A 14,547-nucleotide genomic window follows, 5' to 3' on the forward strand; every position below is an offset into this window, starting at 1 on the left:
GATGAAGAGCATCGTGATCTCCTTTCAAACCGAGTCGATTTGGGACTCCTTGATATTAGGATTTCAGCTTGCTGACGTTATACGGGCCGGTCCATGGCTCTGCCAATTTTGGGCTGGCCTAAAGACTAGTTTGGACTAGGTGCCAGCCTATCTGCTGGGCTGGAGTGGAATGGCTAGGTGCCGGGCCAATAATTTGGCTGGGTGCTGGCCTATTTGTTCCCCAATGGAACTACTCTAATGAAGCAAAATAAGTATGCAATACACGGAAATCTCTTTGCGGACTCTATTGGTGCACATCAAGTGGGGGTGGCCAATTGACCACCCCCGGATGAAGCAAATAAGTATATTAATTACATTATTGAAATTCTCTCTTGTAGACTCTAATGGTGCACCTAAAAAATAAATAAGTTTTGTAAATCCATCAAAGGAGCCATAGGCATCGATAGTACTATTTTTCTTTTTACCCAAGTGTTGCGGGGGAGAATAAATACATCATAGGACACCAACTACAAAAGTGAATGTTCTTAATCCTTTAAATTACAAGGCGGTTGCCACTATAAAATAATGATAGCCTTCATTCAAAGGGATCTCCATTTTTTTAAATATAAAAATGGGAACTAGTTGGCGGGCCTACTCTACATTGAACTTCAACGATCCGAAACGTTTATTTTTCAAGTCTTTATTCATAGATCATTCTTGCAAAATGGTCATTCAATCTCGAAACCGTTTACCCATTTGATTCTCTTGATGAAATTTCAATGTTTCTTAGAACACAATGTTTATCAATTTCTTTGATCTCAATTAGATACCTCAAACATTTCTGATTTTGCCAATATTTTGTAAGGATGATTAATGAAGTGTGTTGATGCACAAAACCGGATGGTCTTGGTACAACGTAAATCCGACCGTGAATCTGCAAGTAATGTAAATAACACAAGATGTATCGTGGTTCACCCCAAGGTTTGGGCTACGTCCACACTGATTCTGTATTTATTTGAGGGAATAGAGAGGGAGATGGTGAGAGCTTCTGAGAGCTTCTGAGGGTGAGAGAGGGGATCTCAGGCCTAGGAATTGGCCTCCGAGAGTGAGTGTGAGGCCTCTCTAGAATGAGGGTAGGAGTCCCCTTTTATAGAATAAGGGGCTCCTCCTCCTTTACAAAGTATGGGCCTTAGTGTGAGGCCCAAATACAAGGCCCAAGGCCCAAATATACGAGGCCCTAAATATGGTATAAACAGTAGTCCCCCAAGTCTTCAGTCAAGAGAGTCTTTTGGCTGGAGACTTGAAATTCAGTCCATGTGTGGGCCGAAGTAACTAGATGTCGTCTAGAACTAATGCTTGATATGAGGCGGTGCCCAATCTGAAATGATGCTCAACTAGAAGTAGCACATGTTGCGAGGCCGCTCTGCTTGTAGCTTGTGTTGCCTTGGTTGGCTCAGCTTGTGGCGTTGAAGGTGAGGGAGTCCCTTTTATAGAATAAGGGCTATCTCCTCAATACATAAGTGATGGGCTAGAGTTGATGCTCGCAGTGAGACAGTTGCTCAGTAGGCGGCGATGCTCTCTAATGGTGGTGAGGGAGTCCCTTTTATAGAATAAGGGCTCGCTCCTCAATACATAAATCATGGGTGATCTTTCAATGAAAGTGAGGGAGTCCCTTTTATAGAATAAGGGTTCGCTCCTTAATACATAAATAATGGGCTAGAGTCCCCCAAGTATTTTTCATGAGGCCCAGTTGAGGCCCAATATATGGTACATAATGTAGTCCCCCAAGTCTTCGGTCAATAGAGTCTGTTGGCTGGAGACTTCAAATTGAATCCATGTATGGGCCGAAGTGGCGGTTGTTCGGAGGCGGTCTTTGTAGACCATGCACTGAAGCTTTGTAAGTGAAGCTTTGCAAGTGAAGCTTTGAAGCTATAGCTCTTGTAAATGAAGTCTTTGAAGCTAGAGCTCTGTAAATTAAGCTTTTGAAGCTGATTGACATGAGTGATTCTCATGAATGTTTATGTTGATTGACATGAGTGATGCTCATGAATGTTAGCATGAGTGATGCTCATGAATGTTGACATGAATGATGGTCATGAATGTTTATGTATGATTGTCATGAGTGATGTTCATGAATGTTTATGTATGAATGACATGAGTAGTGCTCATGTATGATTTGAAGTACTGGGCGTACTTTTGATAGCTTGATTGGAGCGATTTTGGGCTTATGGGCCTTCGCCCTCCACAACATTCCAGTCCAACCCATTTATTTTGGGCTTGTCGTTGTTCTTCTTTCTTTTTTTTTTTTTTTTTTTTTTTTTTTTTTTTTTTTTTTTTTTTATTTTTTTTTTTACCCTCTGATGGGGTTTATACATATTACCCTCGGATGGGGTTTATACATATGTCTCCGAAAGATAATAAATTACATCATTCTGGTAGAATGTTTATTCCTTACTTTTGTTTTTCTCTTTCTTTTCTACTTTTCTTTTGTAATTATCTCAGTGGGTAGCCATATTTTCTGCTTTGCTCTTTTCCACCGCAAATCTCATGTTGAAAGGGTAGCCATGCTTTCTGCTTTGCTCTTTTACTTTGCTTTGCTTGTGCTTTCCACTGCACCTTCCTCTCTGTCTCTGTCTCTGCTGTCCATTTGTAAAAAGCATCTTTGGAGGTCATCACTCATGAGCTCCGCGACCACTTTCTTTGGAGGTCATCAACCCATATGTGCTTGCATGCACCTGATCCATTTAATCATAGAGAATTAATGGAAAGCATCGCCGGGCAAAAGTAAAAGCATACCAATTTCAGTCTCCCTTTTTCTTTTTCTTTTTTTCTATTCTTTAGTAACATCATGATCTTTTTCTTTTTCTTTTTCTATTATGTTCCCACTGCCTTTCTCTCTGTCTCTGTCTCTTATGAATGTGAGCATAACTCCACCCCTTCTTCTGGTGACCCTGATGTAGAGGAAGACAGCTGCAGAAATGGTAGTGACAAGCCTGGCAATAATAATACCACCACCAGCCACCGAATTATTAGCTTTCCTTTCACCTTCTCCAGTGTTTCCACCCTTTCCAACAGGTCCCAAACGTCGGAAAGATGGAGCTTCCGTCGCTGCGACTTATTTCATGCTCTCACTATCCGACGACGGCTCTGCCGCAGTGGAAGCAAAGTGTTCTGTATCCCTGCCCAAATCATCAGATTTCTTGGCAGCCATTGTAGAAAACAGAAGGAACCCAGCAAGGAGGACAGAAATCAGACCAAGTCTTGCCATTAGGTTGAAAGTTTGAGAATTTGAGAATCTGGGTATTAGTTGGCTTGGAATGTGACGCTTTTATATGCTAAATGACTGAACCTTTAGTTAGGGATTCGAGCAATGATGTTGAGGTTGAAGCTGGAGGTGAGCTGGTTGTTGGACTCTGTCTCTGACCTGTATCTGGAATCGTCTTCAGAGGCAGAACCCAATTGGGGATTTGACTTCGTGACTGCCGCAAAGGGTTTTTCTTCATCCTCTTCTTCTTCCTCTTCACCTACGGTTTCATTGTCGGAGTCCTCCACCACGGCGGCTGGCAGGTTTTCTACAAGTTTCTTCGGAGCCATCGGAGAGAGAAAGAGAGGGTCTTGAATTGGGAAAGCTTTGATTCTGTAACAGAGCCGAGGGACAAAAGCTTTTGTCCTCCACCTCGTCGTTATTTTCGAGGACAAAAGATTCCTCGCATGTGTCACGGATCGTCATTGCTGCAATCTGGTTTCGGGATTTTGGCTTGTGCTTGCTGATCATCTCCGTCTACTACAATTTCTGCGCTCAAAGCTGGTACTGGAGCATCATGGCGGCTGGTGTTTGCGGTGGAGAGCTGAAGCGCAGATCTTGGAGAGGAGATGGTGTGGAGAAGATGACGAGGAGCACATGTGTGGGGTTCGTGGTGGCGAATCCGAGAGAGGACGGAGATGATGGTCCTTGTTAATGGGCTCCGGGAGGTGGGTGCGGGCCTGGGTATATGTCTGGGCTCGCAGCTGCTGAAGCCTGAATCTTTTGGTTTGGATCTGCTGAGGCGTGATGGGTGTTGAAGCTGGAGAGGTGTCAGATCCGGATCATCGGGCGAGTTGGGCCGGGTTAACGAGTCAGCAGGCTCGAAGGTGGAGGGAACGTCTAAGAGAGACGGAGGGAGAAGCTGAGACCGTGCAGCAGAGAGATGTAGAGATGGGATTGGCTTTTTTTTTTTTTTTTTGTATCTCAGAGAGATAGAGAGAATGATCTGATGGAGAGTTGTGATTTTTGTTGGGAAAAACGGGAGAGTGTCGGTGCACTCACGGAGAGACGCAGAGATCTGAAGAAAATGAGATGATGGTTTGATGGGTTTTTTCTGGGTTCTTTTTGCAGATACACGGGGAAGATTGTGAAGGTTTCACGGTGGTGTGATGAAAGATTGAAAGAGAACCGATGTAACTTTTCGTGTCGATTCCCACAGACGGCGCCAAATGTTGATGCACAAAACCGGATGGTCTTGGTACAACGTAAATCCGACCGTGAATCTGCAAGTAATGTAAATAACACAAGATGTATCGTGGTTCACCCCAAGGTTTGGGCTACGTCCACACTGATTCTGTATTTATTTGAGGGAATAGAGAGGGAGATGGTGAGAGCTTCTGAGAGCTTCTGAGGGTGAGAGAGGGGATCTCAGGCCTAGGAATTGGCCTCCGAGAGTGAGTGTGAGGCCTCTCTAGAATGAGGGTAGGAGTCCCCTTTTATAGAATAAGGGGCTCCTCCTCCTTTACAAAGTATGGGCCTTAGTGTGAGGCCCAAATACAAGGCCCAAGGCCCAAATATACGAGGCCCTAAATATGGTATAAACAAAGTGCAACTTAAAAAATAAACAGTTTGGATCGTTGAAGTTGGATATGAAGTGGGCCCCAGAACTGGACCTTGTTTCTATCAAACAATGAAGAGCCCTTTAGATAAAGGCCTTGATATAATAATATTACTTTTTTTAAACACCCTATATTATCTACACTAAAGGGAAGGAGGATTGACTTAACCTCACAATGAGCTAACAATAATATGTTTTAAATTCACCTTTATCGACTACTCATTTACAAGTGAAATGTGAAAAAAAATACAGCTAAACCGTAGTATTAAATGACAATAATATTACTAATACTTTTTCTTTTTTGTAAATGATTCGAGTGCAGGGAGTTGAGCTATACCTTTCATTGTTCGGGTTGAAGAGACGTAAATAATTGAACTTATATATGCTTGTTCACAACTTCAATACATACAAACAACGACATATGTAATAAAACCACCAGCTCCAGTACAAGTATACAGATCAGCCCGTGCCACGCACCCAATCCTAAAACAAGTCATCCATCCAACAAATTATATTCGATTTTCTCTGGATTTCTCTTTTTGTTCGAATTCTCTCTTAAATATTATATGTATCAAACTTATATTAAGATACCACTCAGTACTATAGTCTGATGATATTTCTTTTTACTTGGAAATGAGAGATTTTAGGTTTGAATCTCGTGGATGGCGAATTTGATACCAACTTAGACTGCCCATTGTGTGGCTTTACTGAACTCCCTCTCTCCTTAGTGTAAAAATATCAATGTACTAAAAAAAAGTTTATATAAAGATAGCATCAATATTATATAAACATAGGACAAAACTTCTCACGACATTCAAACCTAATACTGTTAAATTGTGCATTTAATACAAAAAGTCTTGATATCATTTAGGGATGTGATATCCACACACCTTTTTTTACTTCTCACACATCCTTCTAATTTTCAACCGTTGGATCGAATGAATTGAAGAAGATCAATGGACAGAAATTAACAAAGGGTGCGTGAGAAGTAAAAAAGGGTGTGTGGATAGCACACTCCTATCATTTAATGTGAACGTCGGTAGTGTTACACTTACTATTTATGTACTATCATTTATATCATCTCTTTAATAGAGGTAGAGTCCATTAACAATGTGGGTGTCATATTTATTAGAGAGATGATATAAATGGTGGTACACATAGATGGTAAAAATTTCATTTTTGATAGTGTAATGCAATCACACTCAAGTATAAATATTTTACAATTACAGTGTAATATGACGTCTATAATGTAAAGGTAGACCTTGTTATAATAATACCAACGCCATTTTGTATAATTAGTTATAACGTTATGATTAATGTATAAAGTTAGAATATAAATTTGAGTGATTATAGTGTAACTTTACATTTCTTGTAATCCACACGTTAAATGCTAACATTAGGTTATAACGCTATTATACATTAAGATAACGATATCATAGTGAATTATGATATTGTATAATTTCATGACATCTACTAGCAATAGCGTACGTTCATATTGTAATAATATCTCCATAATATCATCATCAATATTAATAGTGTAATGCATTCACGTCCAAGTATAATAACATACCTTGACAATTACAACAAATGTGTTTAAATTTCCTAATTGATCAAGCTACAATTGGAGGCCTGTTCACATGGATCTTTGTACAAATAATTAGGTAATGGGACCAATCAAATATTATATCATATGTAAAAAGTTGAGTGTAACTTTGATATGCTCCCTACATCTAGCAGGGTTGATCTCAGCACATTTTCATTTTAGGAAATAATTTTTATTAACAAATGATATTATCTACATTAAAATAGAATGATGTTGGTTTAACCTCACAATGAACTAGTAATAATGTGATTCAAATTTGTATTTGGCGAGAATCGAAACTAAGAACTCTCACTTACAAATGAGAGGAATAACATTAGATCATAATATTAAGTGGTGAAAATAAACTTTCTTAAAATAAAGAGAATCTACAAGAACACCCGGAACGCATACACACATTTTTTATTTTTTTCATTTCATTCTATTATTTCGAAGAAAAAAAATTCATTCTATTATTAACGACTAAAACTAGTGCATTTTATTATTCTTCTTCTTACTCTTAAAAATATTGCATTATTTGTCAATTTTTAACCGTTGACATTTTAATTTTCAAACAATAGGAATTATGAGATAAAAATAAATTTTTTTTTACAAACAATATTATTTATATTAACGGAATGAGGTGGTTTAAGTCTCATAATAGATTAACAATAATGTTGTTCAAATTCTCTTTTTACAAAAATTAAATCTAAAATTTCTCACTTTTAAAATAAAAAGAATATAGCTAAACAATAATATTAAGTGGCAAATCATCCTTCAAGAAACCCAGTTCCTCGGATATTAAACAAGTAAACATGACGTAGGAAGAATTGATGGATTAATGGCATTAATTTAATGCCATGTCATTGTCCATGTTAATTTACCAAACTAACCAAAAATAAAGTCAGACTCAGCAGCGCAGCTCACCGACTTGATAGTCTTGATCAACTCTCCTCTCTCAGCGGCCCCGCCACATCAACCCACGCAGCCCGGGCCCCACCAGCCTTTACTACTCGCCCAGTTGTCCCACACAGCGCCCCGCTGCAGTACAAACCGTTCGCAGTCCTGCCAGTCCTTTCGTTACGGCCGTACCCAAATCCGTTCGCGACAAAATATACGGAATCTACAATTTAATAATACTCTCAATTAATCAGTGACTAATTTTGTCCCGAAAAAAATTAATCATTTATTAAAATACTGACTAATTCCCCCTTATTAAAAAACAATCGCACTATTCATAGTCCTTTATTTTGTCGAACAATATGATTTTGTTTTATTAAATGTTAGATTAACCATCAATGAAGTTTGAACTTACACTGTCATATAAGGATTCAACATATTTCCATCAATGTGGTAAATGACTATTTGCCTATTCATAGTCCTTTTAGACCTATTCAAATAATATGTAATTGTTTTTTGAGCCAAATAAATGGGTCTAGAGAGAACCCAGTAAAGGATAAGACGATCAAGACATTGGGCCGGCAAACTGGCTTTAGAAATCTCGAGCTCCACTACGAGAATGAAAAACGACCGCTAGCAGGCGACCACTTATAGCCCTGGATTGTCTACTGATAAGAAGAGACAAGCGAAAAACAAAAAGTACTTTCCGACTGCTTAAGCCAATTGGCAAACCTGGAAATTTTCTGGCACAAAACTTCGATGACAAGTCAATCCAGATTGTGGGACCATGAACCTTAGGCTCCTAAAACGTGGCCCCATGGATGCCTAGAACGACCGAATGCCCACAACTTATGGTGCGTAGACTATCCAAATCAAAACAAGAGGCTTTGTCAGATCGGAGTAAGCTAGTCGAATCAAACCAAGCTAGTTAAATTGCAGCAAGCTAGTCGAGCCCACCAAAGATTGGCCATACTAATTTAACCTTCCAATTCATAACACTAACAACTCTCACGTAAAATGATTAAAACGTACATACTAGTAAAAAATGGACAACATAATTTTGATACCATGATATTTTAAACGAACTGACAACAATGCTAATACATCATCTAATACAGATGTGTCCTACTCTTATATTTTTATATATTGACCCGTATTAAAGTACGTTTGCACTATTCACCCCAAAAAATACATTTGCACTATGATCAATTTTATGTGTCTACAAGACATTTTTAAATACTGATGAGATGACGGTCATACTAAAAAAATTCATGCGAAAATATTCTCTTAAAAGATCTTGGAGTTGTCAACTCTACCATATCATTCGAACTTCTGGGGGAGGTCGTTTCCTCACTCTCTTTCTCCAATCCACATATTACTTATTTCTTCACGCAATATCCGAATTTCATATCAACTATCACAAATGGCGTGCGCAAAACCACACAGACATCGCACGGTCCAATTGTTGGAAATGTGCCCTAAAACCAATCATATGATGATACTTTACGGACATTTCACATGTTAAACTAATCTAATTTAATATCAAGGGCATAGATTATTGTTTTAAGCCATCTCATATAAATGTTATATGCTTAAACAATAAGTCCAAGGAATATGTGATTGGGAGAATACGATCTAAAGAAGTTAGATTCATGAGACAATTCTTTCGTAGACACATCCTAAATGTTCCTGATCATAGGATTGCCAATTGGGCATTGACAGTCCGTTAAGATCAGTACGTACTGTGTCTTCTCTCAGGGAGAGTGACTAGTCTCGAGTCATTGGTGTGTGTGACATCAAGACAAGTACGTAGGTGCTCAATAGAGAATGAGTTCACTGAACACGATCAACGAAGAGTTCTCATATTCATGTCACATGAGAACTCATGGTTGGGATAATGCAAAGTAGTCCTTTGACCTGAGGCATCGTCGTTGTCTTGTGGTTAAGTCCTTGATCTTTGATTATGTCAAACGTCATTCCATTGGAGTGTCCACGACATCGTTGGGGTTAAGCCACTTAGCCATGGAGGCAAGTGAATGCGCAACAAGGGATCTCTAACCTTCAAACTGTTTGAGGGAGAATACTCTATGATATGATTTAGAATCTCTGGCCAGAGTATGAATGAGATTTAGGAATGCGTTCCAAATCACATTCAAGGTAATCATATAAGCACACGAATCACATTGGATAGTAGACATGAATAAATAAACTATCAAACCAAACAATGTGGTCAAGAGTATTGTATTAGAGAAAGACCGTATTGCATTTGTAATCCTAAACTGAATAGGTTCTCCACCTCTTCTGATTAGCTTGGGTAACCATGATATGCTGCTAGGTGTCACTCTTGGTTTGTGGAAGCCCTAAACGTGTATAATCACTAAAGGAAGAATTGAAAGTAAGTTTCAATTCACAATCGGTTTGAAAGAGTTTGAATCGCCCACTGCCTCGCTAAAAGGAACCTAATGGATTGTACACCGTGTAAGGTGGAGATTGAAGAAACAATGGAGATGAGTAAGAATAATTAAATGGTTTAATTATTTATGGCAAGGATTGTAGGGAAATCTATGAGATTCATGTATGGGATTTCTAAATGACTATCATGCATATCCAAAACAATTTTGATATACGAAAGCAGCGGAAGCATTTATAACATATTATCAAAGCGATAGTCATGCAAATCCCCTTCAAGGTTCATAGGTTTATATATAATGCATCAAATAAAATTTTAGAGAAAAGAACAAAGTGAAGGTTTAGTCTTATACCTCTTGATCTAGACTTGAGACCAAGGATGGACCACCTCCAAGCCCTTTGTTCCTTGAACTCCTTGAGCCTAGCTTCCTTCCTTGCCTCCTCCACTTTGTTACAATGAGTGCTCCTAGGTTCTCTTCAAGTTCCCAAAGTAGGAAACCTCTAAAGATCCTCACCCACTAGTGTAGTGAGAAGGATGAAGGAATAACTAAAAGGGTGAAAGATTGTTAGCTAAATCACCCTCTTTGGTGGCCGGCCTTTGTAGTGATTTTAGAGAGATATTCTTTTGCCTCTTTGTTGTTTTAACCACACAAAAACCCTTATGAACAATATCTCATAAAGTTCCTTATATAGACAAAAGAAACCTAGTCAACACTTGACTAAATATCTCACCCTTTCCACCTTAAAGTGGTCGGCCTCTTTGTTGTTTGTTTGGGCTTTGGGCTTTTATTATTTCAAGTCATCCAATGCTTGAATAAAAGCCCAATGGGTTTAGGCCGAATGGGCCCAATTAAACCTGAACGTTTCTTAAGCCCAAAACGATCTTTATCGCTTTTATGATTTCTTTAGACTTTCTAAATTAATCACAACAATTAATTAATCCAATTAATTATTTCCATCATCCATTAGTTACTCACTACAATAGTGTATTGGTGAACAATCTTTTAGGTTCTAATTAGCAAGGCAGTGAGGTGATTGGCACCAATCCAATTTAATTCAATCACTTAGTGAATTGAAACTTCATTTCAATTCACCTTTCTTCTTTGATGACTACATTTAATCATCTAGAAGAACTCACAAGCTATGAGTGACATCTAACCATATGTCATAGCTACCCAAGCTAATGTAGAAGTTTATTCGGAGAACCTATTCAGTTGGAATTACAATGTAATTCGATCCTTCTCTAATACAATACTCTCAATCACATCATTAGGGTATGGATATATTATGTCAAACCCATAATGTGATTATTCCTTCTTATATGATTCAATTGAGTCGTATAGGAACGCTTTCTTTTATTACGCTCGATACTTCGGCCGAAGATTCCCGAATCATATCTTAGAGTATTCTTCCTTTCTTATCGAGGATTAGAGATTCCTTGTTGCGCATACACTTGCCTTCATGACTAAGTGGCTTAACCCCAATTATGCTGTGGACACCCTCGAATGGGGAGACTTTGACATAATCAAAGATTAAGTACTTAACCACAAGACAACGACGATGCCTCAGGTCTAAGGATTACTTACATCTTTCCAACCATTAGAGTTACTTGCTTGACATGTGAGTAGACCTCCATGCAAGTACTCTCGTTCGATTGTGTTCAGTGAACTCATTCCCCTAATGAGCACCTACATACTTGTCTTAGTGTCACAACACGAATGGGATGAGACTTTCCATCCTTCCAATTGAAGCAGACACAGTATGTACCGGTCTACACATTGTCAATATCCCTCCGACAATCCAACGACCAGGAACCTTTTTGGACATTTGGTTATGTGAAGAAGGTCTCTGTAGTCTAACATCATTAGATTACTTCTTCAATCGATCCATTGTCCATGGATACACTATTTAGGACATATATCGTTTATTGAGATAGTCCTAATTCATGTCTTTGCCATTTGATGTATAAGAATCATCCATACATCGATTCATTTGTCCTGAAAGGTTTCTTCCAAAGATTGACTTTCAGGGAATATTTCCAACAATCTCCAACTTGCACTAAAGTCAATCACTAGTGTATCTTATACATTTTGTCGAGAGAGTTTATGCTCGTAGGTTAACTTGGTTATGTATTAATCTCTTTTATATTTAAAAGGGATTTACTTATCAAATGTTTCCAAAACATTTGATGATGTCTCTTTATTGTGTTCGAATACTTTGATGAGACCTTGATTCCATGGCTTGAGCTATCGCCCCATTACGTCGTAGTACTCTACTAACGACCTTATGGTTTGGATTCAATCATTGGTTCTAAAAGAACCCCTTCCATTCAAAAGACCTTTTGAAGCAGTTTCTAAAACTATATATCGACATATATTTCGTTTGTATACTTTATACAAGCTTTGCTCCAACCTTGAGACCATTGCAGTACAATACTAACAATTCATTCATATGATTAGTACTTCATCCATTATGAAGTTCCATTTGTTAAAATGGCTTATTTTCACTTTGGTTAACAACCTAAGTGAATGCACGCTTCCAGAGTCCCACTCTGATGTTTCTTTCTTAAAGGCAATAATACTCTATTAGTTGCTTTGGTTCTAATCCTGGGATATAGTAATATCTTAAAGTGATAAACTCAGTGGTTTCTTCACCTTTGGATATCCACTTCACAAGTCAATACATGTGTCCCTTTTGTGATTTTATGACACATTCATTATAAGGGTTATGAAAGTGATTTCCTATCACATAGGAAAATGCTTTCTTAAATCTTCAACATTTGAGATTTAATTCCCATATAACATTATTGAGATAGCCTTGCTATATCAGTAAGTCCAATTTCAAGTCTATACTTCAAAATTGACCGTGTCATGTTTTGTCATTTTTCGAGTAACATCTATGTTTCATCAAGTCTATCAAATAGACTTTATTCACATCTTGTTGCTCAAATTATGACATCACTCCCACTGGCCTTGTTGTAACTTAGCATTCATTCAAAATTAACAATTATATTTTCTTGATTTGAATGCATATTGCTCCCACTAATTTAAATGAATCATACATAAAAGAATTTCTTCTCAAGCAATTCCATGAAATGTGTGACTTGCTTTATCAAATCTATTCATTTAAATTATATGGTGTCATACACCATACTTCAAGTTTTAGTCATACTAAGACCCTTAATGTAGTCATATAAGAATTATCTAAGTCTTTAGTGGAAGCATGGCTCCTACTAAGGATATAGAAACTCAACCATTCCTTCTAGGTGGTTGATATAATTCTTTATCAAAACTACATAGAGCAATATCGTTACATGAGATGTTGAATTGTCTTGTTGTTAAACCATATGTTGTGACTCATTTTGAAACTTATTCCCTTTTGTTTCATCAACTTGTCCATATGCTTTGTTATTAGCATGTTCTCATAAAAGAGAATGATGGACAACTCCCAACATATAACCATTTTATGCTAGGTTGACGAAACCAACATTCAAAGACTATTCTTTAAATGTTACACAACATAGAATTTTAACGTTTGAAGAGCTTGAGTCCTTTTAACAATTAAAATTACAAACTCTTAATAATAGTCAAGTACTATTATTCTTTAGACAACTATAAACCAATCACATTCAAGTTTATATCCATTTTCACACCTCCCACTATTTCTCATGACTTTAATGAGAAATCATTTCATACATTCAAAATGTATAAAAGTGGATTATATTGGTAGAAGACATTGTGTAGTAGCTTTGAAACATTTCAAGCTTATTTGTTTCAATCTTCACTAAGTTTAATGTCTTGTTATTTAAGTGACTAAAGTCTTTAAACCTTTTATAGATGTAGACACTTTTTTCTTGGTTTAATCACTAACACATTTGACATTTTAAAACAATTTTAAGAATGCCCAATTAATTGTTCAAAACTACTAATTGAATCAAGAGTGATCTTGATCATTGTGTTTCAAGTGATAACCATATAAGAAACGTTTTTCTTATTACTTATATCATTATAATGTGATCTTCCTTTTCTTCAAGAAAGGATTCTCTAGACTTTTGTCAATTCATATAGAACTCATAAGTAGACAAATGGAACCAAATCTAAAGATTCATTGTATCCTTTTATGTCCTACATGTGAGATCTATCCATAATTGATAAATCTAAAGTTTGGTTTATCACATTACAATTAAGTGATATAACTCTTGTATCTCATCTAGGATACAACAAGACAATTTTCAATTCATAACACTACTTTAAGGAAATAGTATATTAAAAAGGCATACTTCACATTACATTAATATGATAGTTCAAACATTCATAATGTTTAATACATAAAAATATTAGCTCTATACATTTAGAGACTAATATAAATACCTTTATACATTTAGGCACTATTAGGGATGGGCAAAATACCCATGGGTATGGGTAACCGCGGTTACCCGCCCATTTAAAGTTGATGGTTATGGTTATGGGTAACCATTTAAACAAATAAACGGTTATGGGTATAACCGTTTATCTATGAAATTTAAATGGGCGGTTATGGGTATTATCCGCAGTTATAACGGGTATCCATCGGTTATGGTTAATATTCATGGTTATAACGGGTATCCATTTACCCATTTAATTTAATAAAGATTAGAATCACATCTAAAGCCTTTACTACCACAAAACCTCATGCTTCCAAGGCAATGCCAAGACTTTCATTCGATCAGACCCACATGTGTGGTGATGATTCTGATGAATGAATGATATGCCCCGAAAGACTGAAGCCCAGATGCATATTTATAACAACAAAAAAGAGAGAATCTTCACTGTTATATCT

Source organism: Malus sylvestris, chromosome 12 (assembly GCF_916048215.2).
Source record: "Malus sylvestris chromosome 12, drMalSylv7.2, whole genome shotgun sequence".
In the NCBI taxonomy this organism is placed as follows: Eukaryota; Viridiplantae; Streptophyta; class Magnoliopsida; order Rosales; family Rosaceae; genus Malus; species Malus sylvestris.